Raw genomic sequence first — 22293 nt, 5'->3', positions numbered from 1 at the left:
TTTCAAAGAAACAGGGCCTTGATGACCGTAAAATGAGATTCGTCTTTGTCTGCTCTGGAACAGTGTCCTATTTACAAAATATTATATTCCCTAAAATTCTTTAAGTAGCCTAGTAAAGACACGCGCTCTCTACCTTGCAGGACAAGCTCCATTAGTTTTTGTTGAGGAACAGAGGCATGAATGTCAGGCCTGAATCTGTGTGTAAATCACAGCGGCACAGCCATTTCCTATTATATATTCATATTTTGAACCCATTTGCCTACATTAAAAAACAGCTACATCTTAATTTTTTCTTTTTTTTTCTGCCCAAGTTATTTAAGTTAAGAAATTTGTTGCCTAGCATTTCATTTCAGAAGGTGAAAATTCTTTTTTCACAGCTGTTTTGCTTAAGTGACAAAACGGCCATATCTTGTCCAGCGCCAGCAGAAAAGTAGTTTATCTTCCGACTCCACACCGTGATGTCTTTTTTTTTTTTTTAGCAGAATGATTAAACCGTGGCTGGGTAATAAACCAAAGCAGAATCCATCCGGGGAATACATTTCTGTGCTGAGAAGGCTTTCAAAGAACAAATCACTGGACAAATCTTTCAGACGTTTTACTGCTTTATATGTAGGGAGCCGTAGAAGCCAAATGTACAGTATAATTAATCTTCACATATACTGCATATGCTGTCGATGATGGCGAAAGCAGGGCAGCTGCATACAGGAAGCCAAGATCAAGGGATCAGGACAGTACATGGCAATAACACATCTCCCTCTGTTAGCAGTAGGATTTAAGACATTTAAGTTCTCTTTCTCTCTGTCTTCATGGAACTTTACTTAAATACCTTATGGTGTGCAATAAGCCTTGGAGCTCATTTATTTCTGTCAGTGTTTACCTGTCCCCTCCTTCTGGAGGTAGCCATTTTGTAGTCTGAATGTCCATTCGTGAGAATGCAGCCTTTCATGAGGAACCATTGATGCCGCTGAGGTGTTTTTTTTCCCCATGAACATTAGTTTGGCACACAAAATGGCCACCTCCACTGTGAGCAGCAATTGGTCCATTTAAGCAATGCTTAAAGCTGGGAGCGTGAGGTCTCCAGATTTTGTTGCTTAAACAGAAACGTATTAATGGACTAACATACTGGCCATGTTTAGCTTTGGGTGTGTACTGTGTTGTATTTTTATTTTGTATAGTCATTTTCCATTAGGGAAGGACGTGTACTAATTTTAGGCATCTGCACTGCTCTGTTGTAGCATGAGGAGTGGACATGTTTAGCTGTTGAGTAGCTGGAACAATACAGTAAAATACTAATTATGTCTAAAGACATTTGTAAACCGTAAATGGCAGCCTTTGTCAAGCAAATGTTTGTGCCCATGTAGATTATTTAGGTTTAAAGGGGAACTCCGCTCTCAGACAATAGGCAAATGTTTTCATTGCTGTTAGATACAGTCACATATTTAGGATGAAATGTATCAAACCTTCTAAAGAGGGGAGGTGGAGAAGCTAGTGTAGCTATAATTTTATAGGATGTACTAGATAAATGATAGTTAGAATCTGATTGGTTGCTATGGGCAACTTCACTATCTCCCTGCAACAATTTGGATTCCCTACAAGATGCGTTATACCCTCAAATTTCTGTATGGCTTATCTGAAATACTGTGTTCTGTACGTAGCACTGTAATGGCTGCTGGTTGTCTCTTCCATGTTCATCTTCTGTATGACCTTCTGTAAACATTTTGAAGAATGAAAGCAATAGGTGCTATGACCCTTCCATCAGGGGCAGATTAAGAGAGGAGGGGCTTGTGTGCAGCCTCTGTGCAGGCCCCTCCTCTCTTACTTTTCATTGATCTCCGGAAACATGGTTCCTCTGCCTTTTTTTCTGAGGATCACACTTCTGCACATGCCATCTTCCCGGTGATTTCTGCAGCATCATAGGGCAGGTAAGTATCATCTACTGTACAGTACGGGTGCACAATCTACCGAATGCACCGCACCCCATGCACCTGTTATAGATACCCCCATGCCTCCCGTGCTAGGGATTAATCAGGAATTTTACAGTGGTTAGTGGGCATTTGCCAATATTTATGAAAATTTGCACGCAAAAAAGTGCCAAATCAACAGCAAACTCGTGTTAGAGTGAAACTGTCGAGTTTCAAGTGCATCTAAGAAAACATAACCAACATCTGATAGATTGCTTCACTTTGTACAGTAGCTTCTCATCTGTCTGTAAAAGTTTTCTTTACTATTTGAGTATACTATATACTGTAACAGTCAACATTTTGCTTATGTTATATATTTTACCTTATCCAGACTGGGGAGCAGATGTACTTGGAGAGTGATAAAGTGAGGAGAGATAAAGTACCAACCAGTTTTTTCAAACACAGCCAGTTATGAGCTGATTAGCTGGTACTTTATGTCTCTCCACTTTATCACTCTACAGCAGGCATGTCAAACTCAAAACCCCAACTCAGTGGAATTGTCAAGATCTAAGTCTTGTGTGGGACGCAAGAAAAAGAGTGTGTGTGTGTGTATATATATATATATATATATATATATATATATATATAATATATATATATATAAATATATACACAGTATGTATGTGTGTGTGTGTGTATATATGTATATATATATACATATACATATACACATACAGGTCGAGTATCCCTTGTCCAAAATGCTTGGGAACATCAGCATTTTGAATAGTGAATTATTCTGTATTTCAGAATTTCTTACGCCCCCACTAGAGTGCCAGTTACAAATAATGTTCCCAGTATAGTGGCAGATACAATTAATGCCCCCACTATAGTGCCAGTTACACATAATGTCCCCCACTATAGTGGCAGATACAATTAATGCCTCCAGTATAGTGCCAGTTACACATAATGTCCCCCAGTATAGTGTCAGTTATACATAATGTCCCCCAGTATAGTGCCAGTTACACTTAATGGCACTCAATATAGTGCCTGATACACATAATGCCCCATTACAAGACCATCCCCCTGCGGCTGTCTATCAGGGCTCTCCCTGCTGGCTGCTTCACACCGCCGCATGGGTGCCGGTGGGCGTTGCAGGTAGCGGGGCAACGTCACCATAAGCGGACAGGCAGAACGCCGGGGATGCAGTTCTGCCCCGTTCTGACCTGCCAACGGGCCACAAAAGGACCCCTGTCTGCCGGCCGCAAAATAGTGCGGTAGGGGCCGCATGCGACCCGCAGGCTGCGAGTTTGACACCCTTGCTCTATTATGTTTTGTCCTTCAGGTTAACATTGCACCGAATGTGTATTTAAGCCTTCTACATTTTTTCCCCACGAAATACATGCTAATTTCTCTCCCTCCTGTAAATACAATGTCTGGTCTGCCAGTTTGCAAAGTTAAGAGCCCCATACACTACATGTTGCGGGCGATCACCCCCGGCAGCCACCCAGGGGGGCAGGATCGCCCAAGATACATTGTATGCTGATCTTTTGCATACGATGTATCTTAGGCGGTCCCAGCCATGCCTGCGGGGTCGGACCAGATTGAATGTGCAGCACATTCAATCTGGAGGATCCGATGCTCACTGCAACGCATCGGAAAACGGATCGGAAAACGCCTCCAAAATGCCTGATTTTATTCGATATATCGGACTGAATTCCCGAAATCGGATGAAATTGGGCATTATCGTCCTAGTGTATGGGGCCCTTTACAGTAACCTCAGATCCCTAGTTTTACATATGCTTTGACAGTTAAATAAAATGTGTTTATTAGCAGCAAATTAATTTGGTTTTTATTGTCACTCCTCCCTAGAACTGCATTTAGGATGCGGAGAATATGCTAATTTAATTGTTAAGGCAGCATTACATATCACAGGTGAGGGAACTGGCGGCAACATCGGATCCCGCCCAGTACAGATTGCTTCTAAATGAGCCATGAAACCAAACAGTTCATAAAGAGTCTCAATGCAAATGACGTTTTAAAAGCTGTACCTTCTTTGTTTCCTAGTTTACAATAGTTTTTATCAATTTTGCTAGCAAAATGGAAATATTGTTTTGAATTAAAAAAAACCCTCAAGTAAAAGTATTTTCTTGTGACTTCAAAACCATTCAACTTATCACAACCTTGTGCAAAAAATGTGTTTTACCCAGAATTCTGTACCTTGGTGGTCATTCCGAGTTGATCGCTCGTTATTTTTTTTTTGCAATGGAGCGATTAGTCGCTAATGCGCAAGCGCAATGTCCACAGTGCGACTGCGCCAAGTAAATTTGCTATTAAGTTAGGTATTTTACTCACGGCATTACGAGGTTTTTTCTTCGTTCTGGTGATCGTAGTGTGATTGACAGGAAGTGGGTGTTTCTGGGTGGAAACTGCCCGTTTTATGGGTGTGTGCGAAAAAACGCTGCCGTTTCTGGGAAAAACGCGGGAGTATCTGAAGAAACGGGGGAGTGTCTGGGTGAACGCTGGGTGTGTTTGTGTCGTCAAACCAGGAACGAAACTGACTGAACTGATCGCAGTGGCAGAGTAAGTCTCGAGCTACTCAGAAACTGCTAAGAACTGTCTATTCGCAAATCTGCTAATCTTTCGTTCGCAAATCTACTATGCTAAGATTCACTCCCAGTAGGCGGCGGCTTAGCGTGTGCAAAGCTGCTAAAAGCAGCTTGCGAGCGAACAACTCGGAATGAGGGCCCTTGAGAAGAGAGCACTTTAGGAAAAGCACCAGTTATGTATGATGATCTCTGATTTTCCAACTTCCTTCAGCCCTAACAGAATAGATGCGTAAAGTATAGAGGAAGCTGGCTTTGGAGCAAGCAATCTACTCTTTATTACAGTCCACTTCACCCAAGTTAAGCTGACAGACTAAACTGCTATATACTCATTCCTGATCTTTCTTCCTCTGCCGTACTTACCGACTTTGGTATTTCTCCTCGCTCTGAGATCCCGGAGAGGAGGTCCAGGTGGTAAGTGTAAGGGGCATGATGACTATGCCATGAGTTTGATCCCTGTAGCATAATGCTGCCATACACGGGATTAAGCGGTAAGGGCAGGGCCATGATGAAGAGAATTGCAGTGAATCGTGTCAATTAAATTAAGTGTGCTGCATTCAGAGTTGTCTGCACTCCCAGGAGTCTGGGAGAACTGCCCAAAATTCAGGAACCTCTTGGACATTACAGAAAAGTAGCAAATATGATCTATACCCCTATTATGTGGGGTTCAGGAAGAAATAAAGAATAGTACATAAATAAAACCACACTTACCTACTTAGCTGCCCCCTCCTCCAGGTGGAGGCAGCGTTGTAGCTGTATGGGGGCGTGGCCGGCAGCAAGATGGGCGGTCCGGGGGCATGGCCGATATGGAAGTGGGCAGTACAGGGGCGTGGCATAAGGATCGCATCATCGTGGCTCACCCCCCGCTATGCAGTGCCGAAAAAGTGGGGGGCAGAGATACGATGACGTGATTCAGCGCGAATCGTGTCATCAGACCCCCTTGAGCTGGCCAATTGTTCTCTGCAGTGGGCGGCCGAGGAGGGGTGTGGAGGGCCTGCAGGGAAAGCGGGAGCCTCCCTGCCATTCTGGGAGGGTAGGCAAGTATGAATAAAACACTGTCTTTAGGGAGAAGTGCTAATTTAGTATTAAACTGGCTATTAGAAGCAGCTGTGGATACTAAAGGTGCATACACACTGAGCGCTTTTCCCCCCTGCCCAGCGATGTCAGCGGGGGTGAACGGCTTTCCATAGCAGGACGCCATGGAAAGCCGTTCACCCCGCCGTTCATCTACTGGTAATACCAGCAGTTGAGCGGTGGCCGCCGGCGATGAAGCGGGAGCGCGCATCAGTGAAAACAGCTCAAAACACCAAAAGTGGGCTGGTTTCAGCTCAAAATCGCCCAGTGTGTATGGGCCTTTACACTTTAGCAATTCAGCATTGCTCCGGTGCAAGGACAACTGATCTGAAGATCAGCTGACTCCGCGTTCCGTATAACCTCTACCTCTGTAGCACTGAAAATTGCCACTGCTGTGAGTGACTCGTCTAGTGTGCATGTGTGAGCTGGGGTTCATATATGTGCACCATCATATGCGTGCGCAGGAGTGAAAATGGGTGTGCTGCTCTTGGACTTCCTCCCTCCGTCGCTTTATGGACTATCCCCCCCCCCCCCTCCCAGCACACAGATTTACCCGGCCCAGGTGAGCCGTCTATGGGGCCGATTCAGACCTGATCGCTAGGCTGCGTTTTCTCACAGCCTGCGATCAGATCTGAAATGCGTATCCACCGTAATGCGCAGGCGCAATGGACCGCAGCAACGGGGATCGCCGGCCAGTGACAGGATGGTGCGAAAATTCCGACCGCACTGGCGATCACTAGGAGATTGACAGGAAGAGGGCATTTGTGGGTGGCAACTGACCGTTTTCAAGGAGTGTCTGGAAAAACGCAGGCGTGCCCAAGCATTTGAAGGGCGGATGTCTGACATCAAATCCGGTCCCGGAAAGGCTGAAGTGATCGCATTGGCTGAGTAAGTCCTGGGCTGTGCAGAGACTGCACCAAATCAGTTTGTGCACCTCTGCTACACATGCGTTCGCACACCTGCAAAGCTAAAATACACTGCCCCTGTAGGCGGCGACCATCTGATTGCAGAGTTGCAAAAATCGCTGCCCAACGATCAGGTCTGAATTACCCCCTATGTCCTAGAGCAAAGGGTGGAGGAGGTAGTCCGTGGCCCGGCTTAGGGGGAAAGTCCCAGACAGGCACAAACTTATCAGCTCCTGCGCACACCAATGTGCACCATGTTTCCAATGGCCAGTGGAGGGAGCAAACAGGAGTAGAGGGATCTGAAAGGATCACTTTCCACAATCCAGACCTCCTTCCTATAGGAAGAAACGTAGATTCCTGCAATCAAGCTCCGAAAATTTTGTATTTTCGTAGCTTAATGAATTTCGATCCCGATACTATTGTATGTGGACACCGGGCCAGATCGGCACTGAAATGTACACTAACCATGATATCTCTTGCGATTCCATTATAATGAATACTGTAGACCCGGGATTTAAATTCTGTAAAAGTAGGTGAAAATGTTACGGGATAAAGAATAGACCCTTAAAACACAATACAACAAGGCAAAAATACAACAATGTAAGAACCTGATGACACTCTAAAAGAAAACTATGGCTTTATTTATTATTTTCCAATTGATAATAATTACTTTTGTACCTTTTTTGGTGGAAATCAAACTCTGGCAAAAACGGAATATTTTGTTTTATGTAGGTCACAAAGAGTTAAATGAAAGCCAACAGCGACCTTGCCTGCTATAATCTGTTTGCTGGATCCGCCAGGGTCCACGATGGGTTCAGCAGTCCCACACCACCCTCCGCTCTCCTTTTCCCGCCCGGCCATTGATTGGCTGACAGCAGCCAGACAGGAGACATCACCATTTCTCTGAAGAGCAAAACATAACATTGCCTTGCACCTGAGTTACATGATTGCACATTACAGGAATTTGCAGCCGTATTCCCCGGATAGGGAGATTGATGTATTAGTAGCCTAAACTCAGACACTTGGCAATATTTCCACTGTAAGAAGTGTCTGATCTGCAGCCACTTCACTCACTGTAATTATTCTATTGTATGTTTCCTAGAGGTTCTGGGGGCTTAGCTGCAGAGGTGTCCTATGGGGGAGGCCTGTGCTTTATATCTGTCCACAATCCACATGCTGGAATGAGGATTTGCAGTAATCCCAATAAAATATGAACACATATATGCAATGCATTACACATAGCACAATGCAATGGCTAATTCCATTGTCCCCTCTGAGCTGTCTGCTCTAGAAAATATATTGTTAATGGCAAAACATGTTAAGTTTCTGGGTTGCTCTGAACAGCATATTGTCAGTGTAGCAATGTAGTTACCATTAGATGTTATGTTTTCCGTTCAATGTACAGCTTGCAGGTAACTGCCGCTAACACCATTAGGAAAAGTGTTCACAGTCTTTTTATATCTTGGCCGGGATGTACTAAAGGGAAAATGCGGTAAAACCCCCGTTTTACCGCATTTTCATATGTACTAAGCCCGACCGCCGCGTTTTCGCCCCATAGGGTATCGCCATCTTTTTTATGGCGATACCCTATAGAAGCCTATGGGATTCTTGCCTCCGTCGCCCCGTGCCGCTCACGACGACCCCCTTCCCCCCGGCATACCTGTGTGTCACTGATCTGCTGCTGTTGGTGCGGCACCCCTCCTCCTTCTCCCCCGCAGCACAGCCTTATCTCCTTCCGGCTGCAGGGGGGAGGAGGAGGAGCCCAGGGATTCCCTGCACACATCACCTCCCGGGTCTGGGAGGTGACTGAGACCCGTGCTGACCCCCGCCGACCCCTGCAGACATCATCGCGGGGTCTCCTATACCGCATTGCGATACTAATCGCATATGTTAGTACATATGCGATTAGTATTGCTGCGGTAGGCGGCGAGGGGCGGCGATGACATATAGTACATCCCGCCCCTTGTCTCTGATGTCCTTATTGTAACAGGGAACTTTACAGACAAGCCACCCATGAACTGTATTGTATTGATACGATTGCCCTTATTTATCAATGAGTGATAAATTTCACTGCGAGTGATAAATTTCACCAGCCAATCACCTCCTAACTTCCATGTCACATGCTGTGTTTGAAAAATGACAGGAGCGGCTTGGCTGGTGAAATTTATCACTCACAGTGAAATGTATCACTCATTGATAAATAAGAGCAGATCTCATACTTGTCTACTCTCACAGTATGTGTAGGAGACTCTGGGATTTTAGGGAGCATTCCCGGGCTCCCGAGAGTATGGGATAACCTCCCAGATCTCACATTCCCCGTGATGTGGGCAGTAAAGGGGGTGGGTGATGCGTTTTGTGGTGAATCGTGCCATCATACAGTAGCATCGTCCCCAGCTGCCCAAGCAGTGAGGGTCAGGGCTGTGGTGGTGATGCAGTTCATGGTGCCATGACCCTTCACCAACCAATCCACCTACTCTCTGGTATCTTGGCAGCTATGTTTTGAAGCTATATATTGAAAAAGAGATAAGCATGAAAAACACCAGTATTTCTATTCTAGCAGCTGTTAGTATATGCATAACATGAAATAGATGTGTCTGGGGCTCAGTGGCCCATTGGGGTTGTGTTGCGGGCCAGGCTCCCTTGCGCATGGTAGAGATGGGACAGATCATCCACTATTATTTTATCTATTAACTACACCCCTTTTTTTCTGACAAGCCACACCTCTTTTGAGGCAGTACTGGAAATGGCTATTTGCGTGCTCTGCTTGTCCTGTGTTGAGAACCCTAATTATTAGGTTCATTCATGTTTATCCAAATGGACTCAGATTATTGGCACTGGAACGGGGTAATTATAAACAGATGCCGAAATTGCAATCTTTTGATTGTTCTCCGATTGTCGGTAGGCCAATGGGCCTAATTCAGATCTGATCGCAGCAGCAAATTTGTTAGATAATGGGCAAAACCATGTGCACTGCAGGTGTGGCAGATATAACGTGCAGAGAGAGTCAGATTTGGGTGGGTTATTTTGTTTCTGTGCAGGGTAAATACTGGCTGCTTTATTTTTACACTGCAATTTAGATTTCAGTTTGACCACACCCCACCCAAATCTAACTCTCTCTGCACATGTTATATCTGTCCCTCCCTGCAGTACACATGGGGGGTAATTCTGAGTTGATCGCAGCAGGAAATTTTTTAGCAGTTGGGCAAAACCATGTGCACTGCAGGGGAGGCAGATGTAACATGTGCAGAGAGAGTTAGATTTGGGTGGGTTATTTTATTTCTGTGCAGGGTAAATACTGGCTGCTTTATTTTTACACTGCAAATTAGACTGCAGATTGAACACACCGCACCCAAATCTAACTCTCTCTGCACATGTTATATCTGCCTCCCCTGCAGTGCAGATGGTTTTGCCCAACTGCTAAAAAAATTCCTGCTGCGATCAACTCAGAATTACCTCCATGGTTTTGCCCATTAGCTAACAAATTTGCTGCTGCACTCAGGTCTGAATTAGGCCCAATGTCGGCGGCTGTGAGAGACAAATGTTATCTGCGGTGATGGAATCAAATAATTATAAAATAACAATAATATATAAAATATTAATTTGTTTTGTGTGGTGTTACATAAATCACGCATCGGGTTACAGCTCTGCACACTCCAACAATTCATCTTTGGTAATTTGTATCAATATTATTCCTGTACAAATCATGTGTGCTTTGTGTCTGTGTCTCACTCGCTCACTGCTCCATTGACAGCTTATCCCCGAGGCCTCCCTTTAACTTAATGTAAGATGTTCAATGAAATGAAACTTCAGCTACTGCTCTCCCAGGAAACCCTTGTTGACCCAGCCCTGCACTTGTTCACAGTAACTGTTTTTACTCAACGAAATACAGTATCAGCCCTTTATCAAGTCCAAATGTAATAGCAACACCCTCTGAAACATGTGCCATGGTGATACAGCAGCGCTATAATCTGTGTATGTCTGTAGATCAAGTTCTGAGAGTTAGGTTGTTGCAACATCTCATCCTCAACAATTACAATATACAATAAAATCATATTTGTGCTTAATTCAGTTTCTACAATTCACAATATCAACGCCAGAATTTCAACGGGTGTTGATCATAGGGTCGACTGTATCTAGGTTGACAGTCATTAGATCGACCACTATTGGCCGACAGTGACTAGGTCGACACCTGAAATAGGTGGACATGGAAAAAAGGTCGACATGAGTTGTTGGGTTTTTTTTTGGGTGTCGTTTTCTTCATAAAGTGACCATAAACCCCAATTAGTGCACCGTGTCCCCTCGCGTGGCTTGCATCGCTCTCTATGCTTCAGGGCAAGGTTACTATTCCTAATCGTAGTCCACATGGATCGTAAAGTATGAATAACTTAAAAAAAGGGAAGAAAGGGAAAAACTCATGTCGACCTGGTACGTGTCGACCTATAGACCATGTTGACCTAATGCATGTCGACTCATAGTGGTCGACCTAATGAGTGTCAACATAAGTGCAGTCGACCTAAGGACTGGATCCCAATTTCAACATGCTCTGAATGTCGACACTTTGAACATTCAAATAGACAGAATGTCAACATTGTCATAATGACAATACAGTGGATGTCGACAGAATTTTTTAGGGTGAGGGTCAGTAATTCAGTATAGGGTTAGGCAATGTTGACATTTTGTCAGATGCCATCAGTTGACATTTGTCAACATTTTATACTACACCTATCTGCGGAACTGATGCTTTTTGCGAGGTGTAGTGATTATTTGTACTAAGAACCTCTGCTGTGAGGAGGGAGCATTCTAAACCACACCAAATGTAAGCAAACTATTTATTATTTATATATTTATATATTGTCTCTTTGAAAAAGCACCCAACGATGCAAAACGCGTTAGCTGAGAACTTTCTGATCATTCCTTGAGAGGATTTTGTCACATCGGGAGCCTTGACCAACCGGAAAATTGTGTGGAACAAAAAATAAATTAATTGGTTGAAAATTATACGTTTCTTCTGTCTATATATATGCACCTTGTTAGTGTTATAGCGCAAACAGTCGTTCTCTTTTTTATAAACAATTTATTATGCACTTTTTTTGCTGTTGCATCTACAGCATAGTCCGGCTCCCTTCGGCTGGAAATAGGGGTGTAGGGGACCAGTATTTGCTACATGTAGCAGGCTACAGTCATGCAAAGTATTGTCCAAAAGTAGATACAGTAATTTATTTAATATACTGAATCGATAGAGAGACTCTTTATTTGATGTTCCTTATATCATGGAAAATTGTAGTCTTGATAATATATTTTGTGCCTTTTATTCAAAATTTTTAAAAAAAACTGTATTCACCTCCACACTCACTCTGCTTGTACTATCAGTATAATCTCCCTACAGTATGTTGTGTACATGCCGGTTTAGAATGGGAAGAGATCAACTACAGTATATGTAACATTTGAGAGGTTGAGAATAAACCATATGTTTAGATTAATTTCAAAGAAAAAAAATCAATATTGTATCAGACACTTGTGTACTGTAAGCTATCCAGATCGATCACCAGAAAAAAACATGGGAACGCTGTTATTATAAAAACACTGTATACAGTGATAGGCAGAGTGGAATAAAGAACAGTGTCACTGCTGAAAATGAACACATCATATATCACCGACAAGGTCACACGCCGTATTGTGGCCATACATTATCACAATACAGAACAGCTGTCCACCTTCACCTGTTCTGAAGACCATCTCTGTATGCTGCCTAAAGGCCACTTACATTTTTTTTTTTAAAGCCCCACCCATATTTTTCTCATTAGTAAAATGTTCCGTTCTTTGGCAGAATTTGATATACAGTACATGACATTTTATGGATGCTATACAGCAACTGAGTGCAAAGATTTGCTCTCCATTAACAGACAATTCTGCGGAAGTAGACAAAAGAAGATACTGTGATTGCAATATTCGTTAATGGGATTACTGAATGGAAAATTGCCCTCCCCCCAATTAGTTTTATGTGAGGTATATTCAGTATTCCCCAAGAAAGACAGCAGGTAATTCTTACAGCCAAACACCAGCTGGATACTAACAGCTAGCTACAATTGTTTTCTAATGATGCTAAAATGGCGGGATGTAGTGTAGATGTAGTCAGAGATTGGCTGGCAACCCACACCTCCGGAGATCTCCATTACGTCCCGCTGTAAATGTTTCATTTGATTGTTTAACAGTAACGTGGCAATGGTTAGAAAAGAAAACCTGAATAGGACCATTGCCGCAAACATTTTTGTTCTTATCACTCTTGTCAAATATTAGCACAAAATTAGTACAATTGAACTGGTACAGGGATCTAAGGTTAGGTGTCTTTGTTGTTAATGATTTCCAGAAATAGCAGGGATATCTCACAAGAAAAGAAAAGTGTGTATCTATTGGTCATCGACTGTACATTGGGGCAGCCATTTTGTGATGTCAACCAATCAATATTCAAATTTGTTTTGGGTGGTTGGAGACTCAAAATGGCGCTCCCACAACGATAAGAGCTGCCTAGCTCTTAGGCGGATGGGGTTCCCTCGAAATGCCCACAGTTAACTAGACCGCTTCGTATTCTTAGTTTGTGAACCAGGTGCTAATCTGTGTGCAACCACATTAAAGAAATCCTATTTAGTCAGTGGGAGGGTAAGAAATTATAATGGTATTAACCAATAAATGGAACTCTAAATGTCGAGCGGGAATTGGTTTATATGAATTTACACAAATAAACCTCCCTTATAAATAGTGGATGCTGGGTTAGCACTATTTGAATGGAGTAACCAACAAGTAGAATACACTGGTATTTAAAACAAATGAATAAAACAATTGAATAAATCAATGAAACATGTGTTAACTCTATGTTTGCGGCATAACACACTCAAACAATACAGTAAATTGATGATGATTATACAATGTAAAATAGATCGCACCAGAATGCAAGGTATGGAGCCTGCAGGTGGAATATAACAGGGTGGCTAGCTTCACCCTGTTACTGGCTCCTAGACAGTTACTGTTTGTAAATCCAATAGAATTGTCCACATGCTTGTGGGGGTCAAGGTTCTTGGTGTAGATGGCCAACGTGTTTCGAGACCTATGGTCTCTTCCTCAGGGTTTGTATGATGCTCAGGTCATGGTGGCCACTTAATATACAGGTAGGGTGCTAGTTGATTGAATGACGGCACAGTACCGGAATAAACTAGTACTTCCAGTCCGGAAGTGACCTGAAATGGTCGGACGTCATAAAAATAAACTTTGTATTGTGCCAAATAAGTGTTGAACTATGTTGAGGGAGCTGCAGTGATATGTATTATTGCAAAAGCAGAGCTTCTATTGGCTCCACTGAGGACATTACAGATTTGTGCGGCCGATGACGTCATCGGAAGTGATGCAGCCCAGACCAGTGACTGGAAGTGGGGCAAGGTGGAGGTCTAACTTCTGGTGACGTCATTGGCTGCCCAAACCGGTAATATCCGTCAGATTTTGACTGTCAGGATCCCGACTGCTGGGTTGCTGACCGTATCCTGCCTAGAGACTCATGGAGTCTCTATCCATCTCTATCCATTTAATAAAACGTTTAATTTTATTTAATAAATTGCACCTGTTTGTAGGTATAATGATAGAGAATAGGATCCCAGCATGAGATATTCTTGTAGTCACTGTAGGCTTGTGGTGTTCCCATACCAAGGACTTTGCAACAAGCAGTTATATATCTTGTATGACAGCATTATTCCGAACCTGCATTACTATTTATTGGCTAAATGCAAAATAGTGTATTAATAAAGGGAAATGTATGCCTACTTTCATTTTTGACGCTCAGGCAATTTTTCTTCTACTTCTCTCTAAATAATAGAATACTTGGCTTTTGTTCTGTGACCTCCTTTATTTTTTTACACATTTTGTTTTAATCTTCTCTTGCAGGGCCCAGAGTACTTGCACATCTAAGCACACTCCAGGATTGATTAATTTGCAACATCTGGATATCCAATTATAGAAGCAGGTGAGTTTTAACAGCCAACAGAAGGTCATGGAACAATCTTTGTTAAGAGGAATCATTTGAGAAAGATAATTTAATAGAGCATAATCATTTTTTCTTATTTATTTTTTTATATTAATTCAGACTGCTGTACAGAAAGTGTGAGTTATCTATTCAGGTGTGAAAAAAAGGAAAAGATTTGTTGTTAAATCTACTTTTTACAATCATGTGTATTGGGAGGGAAAATTAGAACTCGTGTATAGAAACCTGACTGTTCCAAAATACTGCAATCAAATAAAAATATAAATTATAAAATAATACATACAATCAATAGTGATTTTCAGTGAGGTATTGCAAAGTTGATAACCCAGTCCCATTCAATGTCAGGATCCATGTAATTATTTATGAAATATCCAGCTATTCTAGAAATTCACGCCTTCAAAATTTAAATTATATTATTGAACCTTGCAAATTATTAGATTAGAAATCCAATGCAAAGATTAATTTTGAAGAATCTGTTTTCATTTCCATTCGATTGAGAATGCAGATTAGATTATTTGGATTCAATAGTAATACATTGATTTCCTTTAGTCCTGCATCTACCAGTGGTAACTCTAAAGCTCTCACGCATGGTGTTGCTACCTGGTCATTGTCCTGATCGCACAGTGTGCCCATACATGTATAGAGGTGTCTGTACAGATTAGGTGCTTACAGTATTCTAGCCTTCACTAAATCTAGTAAATTCAGCAATGGTGCCAGTTTTTAGACTGTGCCATCATAATAAACAACACTATATTATTTTAACCCTCAGTCAGGCGCAGCTGGCCTGACAGGCGCCGCAAAGCTGATCTCGCTCCCCTCACCACCCCAAGGGGGCGCAGGGGCCTGTCCCTCCTAGTACCTTCCTATCTATAGGTGCTGTTCGAAACCCCCCCAGACAGTTTTCCCGCCACCTGCGTGTAGTGCAGTAGTGACCCTCCGTGCCTCTCAGGCACACTACGCCCAAACTCCTCCGACTTTTGAAGGTTCGTTTTTCCTTTTATTTTCATCTATTAATTGTTTATTTTGCTCATTTTATGAATGAAAATTACAAAGGTTGTGGATATTTTGCGGAATTTTGTAGGTTTGTCCAGGGTGGCCTCTCAGGCACACTGCGCCCAGACTTATACTCATGTTCGTGTTTTCTCTTTTTCTCTTACGTCCTAGAGGATGCTGGGGTCCACATCAGTTTAGAAAATGTGCCCGGAGGAGCCAGTCACAGCTAGGGGAGTTCTCCAGAGTTTCTCTAGTAAAGTTTATTTTAGAGTTTATTATTTTACAGGGAGGCTGCTGGCAACAGCCTCCCTGCTTCATGGGACTAAGGGGGGGAGTAGTGTCCGCCCTGCGGGGTCTGAGCCATGATCTCCGCTGACAGGACACTGAGCTCCTGAGGGGATAGATCGTTCCCCGCCACAGGGGATCGCTCACGCCAGCAGCATGCCGCCACCCCCTTACGGAGCCGAAGATCAGTGGCGAGAGAGTCACCGGCCCCCCCTAGCAAGCGGGCGGCCGGTGTGAAGATGGCGGCATCAGGGTAGGAGCGCAGTATTAACTGCGCTCCGGAGGCTCAGCGGTACATAGTGCGGCGCTGTGAGGGGCGCCCTGAGCCAGCGCCTACACCCTACACTAGTCACACAGCCTGTCGGCGTCCCCGGATCTCAGCCAGCATCAATCCTCAGGCCAGTATAATCCTAGGAAGAACTGGAAGACAGCACCATTTTGGGACGAGCTTCTCCTCAGAGCGGACCCAGCAGCGTTCAGCGCCATTTTCCTGCCTGCACAGCGCTGTCCAGGAAGAGCAAGTCCCTCCAAAGCAATTCAAACTATCAGACACTAATCCCCCCCTTAGTCCCACGAAGCAGGGAGGTTGTTGCCAGCAGCCTCCCTGTAAAATAATAAACTCTAAAATAAACTTTACTAGAGAAACACTGGACAGCTCCCCTAGCTGTGCACTTACCTCTGTATCCCCGTGGGCGGCTTCTAAAGTAGTGTGCTGCCGCAGGCAGAGTGCGGTGACCCAGCTGTACTGCCCGGCTGTCTCTTCACTGGTGATGCATTACTGGGAGGAGGCGTCGCATTTCGGGTCCACAGCCACGCCTCCTCCCAGTAATACATCACCAGTTAAGAGACAGCCGGGCAGTACAGAAGGGGACCCGCACCCTGCCTGCGGCAGCACACTGCTTTTAAAGTTGTACCCGCTTACGGGGATGCAGAAGGAAGCGCTCCCCCGCACCAGCGCCTGCGCCTCCATCATGTTTGGGAGGGTCAAGCTGCCCCCTTGCCCCCCCCCCCCCCCCCCCCCCCCCGTTCCGACGCCTATGCTTCCTACAGATTTCTTCAACGTGATTTGGAGTTTGGGAACGAAATAACGTGTGCAGCACACCAGACCCTGACCTCTCGATATGACCCAGTTGAAGACATTTATCGTCCAACACTCCCGTATGCACACTTTCTAATTTTTGGGCTGATCAGTCAATTATCGTCTGATCGGTGCAGCAGTTGAATAATGTGTACTGTGTACCTGACCTATTAAGGTAGATGGCCGTCCAGAAACGTCTTCTCCCTCTCCATCCTATTCCTATTAGTCGTATTGTAAGCCTATGTAGTGACTGCAAGAGGGAGCAAAATTGGCAACAAGTTCTTTGCCTAAAGTCAGTGTAGGCAGAAACCTGTGGAAAAGTGTAGAATGTGGAGAACCTCATCTCTTAAACACCCGTGGTTAGAGTCTCAATTTGTGGAGATGTTACAAACCTTCCAAAGAGGACACGAGGAGAAGTTTCCCATGGCCACCTATTCTAATATTCAAATACATTCTATAGAATGATAGCTAGAAGCTGATTGATTGAGTGATTGATTGATTCGGGGCAACTTCACCTGTTTGATACATTTCCCCCCTTGCTTCACTGCAGGAATAGCCCTGTGTACTGGAGCGGAATATACTGTAGAAGTACTCAGGTAATTTTCATGGCTAAATGGATACCCCCATTAGAGTGTTTCTAAGATCTGGAAAGGAAATAATATCCTACAAATTCTGTAACTCTGTAATAGGCCGATATAAAAAATTCATGCCTGAATAATGTGCATTCTAATTATTATATTATGTGCATTCTAATTATTATATTAGAAGTCACTTCAGGGCCCTATACCTTTGTGGAGATCGCAATAGTCTCCATGAGTCTACAAATATATTATATATTACATTTTTTTCCCCTAAAAAAGTAGATTTTTTTTATTTTATTTTTTTTTTATTTCTTTTTCTTACCTTTTCTTGCTAAAAAAAATCTAGGTTCAGGAAATTATTTGTTTCCCTTGCTGATGTTGCATTTTTCCGTATTCTGTGTTTTTGCTTTTTGAGGGGATTTTTTAAATTCTTTTGACAAGTATTTACATTTTAGAGGAATTAACATTGTTTTCTTTAACAAAAAAATCTTTCAACTGCCCTGTGAAAAAAGCAATATATACAAAATGTACAAAATGTACTTGAGTCTAACCGTATTGTACTTACATTTTTTGATTTATAGATTGGCTCACAAATCATATTTTACCTGCTGTAGAATCTAAAAGTCTCTTATGTTGTTCACCGTAATATAATAAGCGTTTCTCTACATATTGTACATCTCCTACCTTAAAACGGTTTATAGAAATGCATTTTGCTAAAGCTACAGAATTTCTCACCGGTCACAAATGCAAAAGTATTGTTTCATAATAACATTTTCATTAAAGAGTAGTGTAACTCACAAATGATGTTGCCTAATTAAAATCACTGTGCTAGATACTACATATTACTATAATAACTCCTTATACTTGAACTAGGATTTCTGCCTGAAATTATGTCTTGAATACTGGGGAACACACTGCTTCTGCTATTTCACAGATAATTGATTTTAAAGAAGCAATCAGTTCAGTTGATAGTTTTCACTGAGGTTAGAGCTGTTGTTGACAAAGGTCAGTTACTCAGAATGACGGCAACAGTGTGTTTTCCAGTTTTCAGGAGAAGAATTCAGGCAGAAGTCTCTATTCAAGTATTAGGAGATATTCCAGTAAATTGTGCTCAGCATAAATAATTTTTTTGGGGGCAGTGTAACTTCTAAACTTGTTGTTAGTCGTGGTTGACTTCTGTGCTCCATGTTGTGGGTGGTTGGCAGGTTTTTGAGATTTGTGTAGTGTTTGGTGAAGATTACTAGGTGATGTCATAATCCTAGATCGTATAAGGCAGTGGAGTTTGTGTTCTTTACATAATCGCAGCATTTCAGATTTCAAAAAAACAAACTTGAATTCTTCTAATTTATTTTTGTAAATCTCTGACCATGAAAGTTAAATATAAATCTTTAGTAATGGCAGTTTGTCTGGCACTCAGCTTGCAGGCATGTCCCGGTTTAAAATGAATAATTACCAAACAATTGTTCCGAGATCAGATGGTTGTAAGAATTAGGGGGTGCGATTATCTTGCCGGCAGCTAAATCTACAAACAGCTTTAAGTGCTGAGTTGTTAAAAAGCACCATTGTGAATTTATATCAGCTTTAAATGAGACACTCCAAAACAGAGATATGAAAGAATATGATTACACTGGCGTTTATAGGCATATGTATCAACATTTCCAGCTTACAGGAGAACTAACTGCTCAATAGAGATTTATTACAGGAATATCTCTGCTTTCATTTCAATGATATTGTTTTGTAGTTGGTCTCATTTTAAAATGTCATATTGTGTTATACTAAGCACATAATTTATCATTTTGCCATTTGCAATTTGAAACTAAACCAGTGTGAGCACTATGCTTTATGTATGAACTTTTTTCGTATTTTGAGCACTAGGGGTTATATATTAAAAAGTACTTGCTGTCTGTGGCAACAACAGGGCAGCCATTTTCTTGGACGAACTTGTATTCATAGTGACCAAAAAACGTAAAACCAAACCAGTAGTCATGAGGCACATGACTGAGGGGTCTATTCATGAAGCAATGAAAAGTGTGGAGAAGTGAGCCAGTAGAAAAGTTGCCCACGGTGAGCAATCAGCATTGAAGTAACATTTAGAATTTGCATACTATACAATTGTACGGAGCAGCTGATTGGTTGCCATGGGCAACTTCTCCACTGGCTCACTTCTCCATTCTTTTCACTGCTTTATGAATACACTTCTAAATACCAAGTGTTAAAGTGGACCCGTCACCAAAAATGTGGACCAAGCCATTTTGTGATCTCTTTCTTTCTAAGAACTTGCAACACCACTGGGCTTATCATCAGATCTGACAGGTTTTGGAATTAGAATTTGTCCCAGGGGTGCGCACTGTACAGTCACTGAGATTTTTCGGAAAAATCAGCTGATTGGTCCAATTGCTGCTTTAGTAGGCTTTCTGTAATATAGTATGCCATTAATTGGGGACCCATATGAATTACACAGGTTCTGTGGCTGATTAAAACCAGGTGAAATGTAGGATTGAATTTAGCCAGCCATAGAACCTGTGTAAATCATAGGTGTCCCGGATTAAAGGGATATTGTGGCACGCCTATGCATAGGGTGTACCTATATTAACGATATGTTGACTTCCACATGCCAGCTACTTATGCCTTCCTGCACGTTTCACTCTGACCTATTGTCGATGCCCAAAGTGCCGCCTGTCTGAGAAAGACCAGATCGGCACAATTCAGGAGAGTTCCTTGAGGTCTTCCACACGCGGCATGCTCCTGCCGACATTTTTTTTTTCCTGACAACATCCTCTTGCTAGCCTTCAGTATGCTGGACCGTACTAAGCAGAAGCCGGCAACCACAAGACATCAGGGGACCCAGCAGAGACCAAAGCCCAGTAATGTTTTGGGTGTGGAATTAACTTACTCATTAATAGAAAACAGACAGTTGTAGTAAATGGAGTGCATTCTGCGGAGGGAAATGTTACCTGTGGAGTACCCCAGGGATCTGTACTTGGACCAGTGATTTTTTTTTATATTTATGAAATTTATTACAATAACTTTATTGATGACATTGCAAATGGTATTAAAGGGAGAGTATGCCTTTTTGCAGATGACACAAAAATATGCAGCAGATTAGACGCACGAGTTTAGAATTCTCTGCCTGAGAGAGTAGTAATGGCGGACTTGGTCAACACTTTTAAGAATGGGCTAGATACATTCCTAATGGATAAGGATATACAGGGTTATGGGGCATGGGCCCTCATTCCGAGTTGTTCGCTCGCAAGGCGATTTTAGCAGAGTTACACACGCTAAGCCGCCGCCTACTGGGAGTGAATCTTAGCTTCTTAAAATTGCGAACGATGTATTCGCAATATTGCGATTACAAACTACTTAGCAGTTTCAGAGTAGCTTCAGACTTACTCGGCATCTGCGATCAGTTCAGTGCTTGTCGTTCCTGGTTTGACGTCACAAACACACCCAGCATTCGCCCAGACACTCCTCCGTTTCTCCAGCCACTCCTGCGTTTTTTCCGGAAACGGTAGCGTTTTCATCCACACGCCCATAAAACGCCGTGTTTCCGCCCAGTAACACCCATTTCCTGTCAATCACATTACGTTCGCCGGAGCGAAGAAAAAGCCGTGAGTAAAAAAACTATCTTCATAGCAAAATTACTTGGCGCAGTCGCAGTGCGAACATTGCGCATGCGTACTAAGCAGAAAAACGCTGCGATGCGAAGAAAATTACCGAGCGAACGACTCGGAATGAGGGCCATAGATCACACGCTTTAGTTATAAAAAAGAGTAATAAACATAACGGCCAACTTTAGCACAAGTTAAAGATAGTCCTGAAAATAATACAGCGTAGGAGACCACAAATAGGTTGAACACGATGGCCAAATTGTCATTTTTTCAACCTCAGAAACTATGGGGGTAATTCAGACCTGATCGTAGCAGCACATTTTTTAGCAGTTGGGCAAAACCAGGGCCCTCATTCCGAGTTGATCACTCGCTAGCTACTTTTAGCAGCCATGCAAACGCTTAGTCACCGCCCACGGGGGAGTGTATTTTTGCTTTGCAGGAGTGCGAATGATTGTGCAGCAGCGCGGAAGCAAACACATTTTGTGCAGAACAATACCAGCCCTGTAGTTACTTATTCTGTGCGATGATTGCTGCGACAAATGACATGGTAATGACGTCAGATACCCGCCCAGCAAACACCCAGCCACGCCTGCATTTTTCCAAACACTCCCAGAAAACGGTCAGTTGCCACCCAGAAACTCCCACTTCCTGTCAATCTCCTTGTGTTCGGCTGTGCAATTGGAATAGTCGTTAGAACCAGTGCAAAACCACAAAGGACTTTGTACCCATACGACGCGCGTGCGCATTGTAGTGCATACGCATGCGCAGATTAGTCGTTTTTTTCACTGATCGCTATGCAGCGAACAACGGCAGCTAGCGATCAACTCGGAATGACCCCCCATGTGCACTGCAGGTGTGGCAGATACTGTATATCATTTGCAGAGAGAGTTAGATTTGGGTGGGTTATTTTGTTTCTGTGCAGGGTAAATACTGGCTGCTTTATTTTTTACACCGCAATTTAGATTTCAGTTTGAACACACCCCACCCACATCTAACTCTCTCTGCACATGTTATATCTGCCCCCTCTGCAGTGCACATAGGGGGTAATTCTGAGTTGGTCGCAGCAGGAACTTTGTTAGCAGTTGGGCAAAACCATGTGCACTGCAGGGGAGGCAGATATAACATGTGCAGAGAGAGTTAGATTTGGGTGTGGTGTGTACAATCTGCAATCTAAATTGCAGTGTAAAAATAAAACAGCCAATATTTACCCTGCACAGAAACAAAATAACCCAATCAAAT

The 22293-nt window shown here is 43.0% G+C and overlaps 1 protein-coding gene across 4 annotated transcripts in view; it reads left to right on the top strand.

Moving 5' to 3' along the window:
- The window catches only part of TSPAN9 (tetraspanin 9), a 704002-nt gene that overhangs the window by 314055 nt on the left and 367654 nt on the right, over positions 1-22293 (top strand). For 3 of the 4 annotated variants that reach the window (XM_063928463.1, XM_063928461.1, XM_063928464.1), the window contains exon 4: positions 14413-14491. The gene's annotated coding sequence lies outside the window, so the exon portion shown is untranslated. Of the gene's footprint in view, positions 1-14412; positions 14492-17415; positions 17462-22293 lie in introns of all 4 variants that reach the window. The other variant, XM_063928462.1, reaches the window with a different exon arrangement.

Source organism: Pseudophryne corroboree, chromosome 6 (assembly GCF_028390025.1).
Source record: "Pseudophryne corroboree isolate aPseCor3 chromosome 6, aPseCor3.hap2, whole genome shotgun sequence".
Classification (NCBI taxonomy): domain Eukaryota; kingdom Metazoa; phylum Chordata; class Amphibia; order Anura; family Myobatrachidae; genus Pseudophryne; species Pseudophryne corroboree.
Note: the sequence above shows the minus strand (reverse complement) of the source record. Positions and strands in the feature narration are given on the sequence as shown.